Source organism: Morone saxatilis, unplaced genomic scaffold (genome assembly GCF_004916995.1).
Source record: "Morone saxatilis isolate NCDOM2014 unplaced genomic scaffold, NCSU_SB_2.0 Contig7, whole genome shotgun sequence".
Taxonomy (NCBI): Eukaryota; Metazoa; Chordata; class Actinopteri; family Moronidae; genus Morone; species Morone saxatilis.
Window position 1 is genome coordinate 20,952,173 of NW_023340246.1, and position 2,424 is coordinate 20,954,596.

Here is a 2,424-nt window from a genome sequence, read left to right on the forward strand (position 1 = left end):
CAAACCTGAAGAAACTACAGGCGAAAGGCTCCTAATAAATCACAGTAATTCCAGTGTGCGGTGGTTCATTTAGATTTTTAACTAGATTCCCTGCAACCTACCAGCTCCTGACTGTTGTTGGCAGTGCATGGGGAGTTTAGTTTACTGGTTATAGCACAATATAGCAACCTTTAAGTACATGTAACCTGAGTTTTATTAGACATCTGTTGGTGCTCACTGTGAAACTGATTCTCTTTCTGTTTCACTGCCAGATTTCACCAAAATTCACAAAGCTGTGAAACCAAACCACCAGAAAACCTCCTGAACATGTGGAGAAATGATTGTTGCATGACCCATTTCTCCGGTCTCACTGGGGAGGTTTGTGAGAATTTAAATAGTCTCGGAGTATGAAAATATAAACAGTGTTATCATCATCAGTAATTCATCTGAACCTTCCAGCGCGTCGAGCTGCTACTTCAAAGCCGCAACATCCTGCTGCAGTAATGATCAATTAAAGCGGAACTGTACCAGCGTGGCAGCGATGCTCGAGACCGAAATGCAGATTGGTGCGTTTAAATGCAGGTCAGAGTGAGATTGCATTCAGGAAAGAGAAAAGTAGGGCAGCGGAGAGAAAAAGAAGACTGCAGTTTGGTCTGAGAGAGACGTGTTCTGGAGTTTTTCTAGTGTTGGAATAAAGATAGTTTAGATAATAGATAGTGTCTTATTTTGTATTAATTTTAAGTCATGTTAGCAGTATAGCTTTATGTTGGTCCAGACTGAAATATCTCAACAGCTACTGGATGAAATGTTGTACAGAGATTAATGTTCCCCAGAGGATGAGGCCTAATTACATTGATAATATCCCGCCTCCATAAAGTTTTAAATAAAGAGTTACAGTTTGAGGTTTGAGTAAAATATCTTTACAACTAATTGTATTAACTTTGGTGAACCCCTTAACTTATCTTCTGTACTTCCATAAACATTTCCATTTGTCAAAGGAAAACCTGCATGGAAAATATTACTTAAGTACACAAGTAGCCGAGGCTATTATGAGCAAAAAGAAAACACTGAAAAGAACTTCCTGTGAGTGTTTTACTATTATTTTGATTTATTTAATGTTTTAGGCCTAGTTGGTTCAGTTGAGGTTGAGCTGATTTGAACTATTTAACATTCTGTTGTGTAGTTAAATAAAAATAACATAATGCACTGTTATCATGTTCTTTAAGTTCATGTTTTGTACATAAAAACTGCAAAGTAACTGAAGACTATGAGATAAATGTAGAGGAGTATAAAACAGCATAAAATAGAAATACAGTAGTAAGCAGTTTTTAAAAGGAAGAAAAAGAAGAAAACAAACTTTTTAAAAGTTTCTGAATTAAAAAAATCTCACTCCAACCCTGCAAAGTATGGAATCACTTTATTAAATTCATATCAGTATAATAACTATGATAGGATTGAGACTAATCGTCCAAACAAACAGTAGTATGGTCATTCATGGATCGAAGAACAGGAGTAATGACGGATGGTAACAACAACAAGCTTCACATGTTCTCGGATTAACTCGCTTATACAAACACAAAATACATTAAAACCTTTTTTTTTTGTCCCACTATAGTGATTTAATGAATGATTATGATGAATGCTATACAGTATAAATATGACGTCAGACATTTCCAATGACAGGTCGAAACCAATTTAACAGCTGAAGCCATTCGTTAGAAAAAGGTGGACGATGATCTGAATATTCAGTACATCAACATCGGTTGGATTTAATACCTCTAAGGCTCTCTCGTGTGTTTTTATGCCTTTTTTGGGGGCTTTCTTATTGAGGCAAAGCAAACATTAGAGGAAAAATGTTTTTAAAAAGGTATAAATCTCCCCTTTTTTATCAAATATCATCAATATCTGAAGTGTTTTAATTAGTTATTATCGGTGCATCCGTTATATTCAACCACTAAAGCAGGGGTGTGAACACTAAGGCGTGACTGTGATTACATTAATACCCCCTCACGTCAACCAAACTACATGAAGACTTTGTGGTTGCAATGCATTCTGGTCTATTGAGGCCACTTTAAGTAGAAAAAAATGATCTTCTAACGATTGATTTTTTTTATTTTGTGCGACTGCTCGAAGTCGATGTAAAATGACGGCTTTAGAAAGAAGCCCTCGCTGTTTAGAGCCGCACCAACGGGTGACATTTACATCGAAATGAATCCATCGTTGTGTCACATTACAATCGTGTTCAAACGTTTAAGAATTGTTTTTTTTTTGTCCCTTACGACAGAGTGTTTAGGCCAGACTAAGACTTTTTTTGTCGGGGAAATTACAAGAAAAAAGTCGTAACATTACGAGAATAAAGTCAAAATATTACGAGAATAAAGTCATAATATTACGAGAATAAAGTAGTATTTTTATGAGAACTCTTCCCGCTGCGTTAAAATGAGG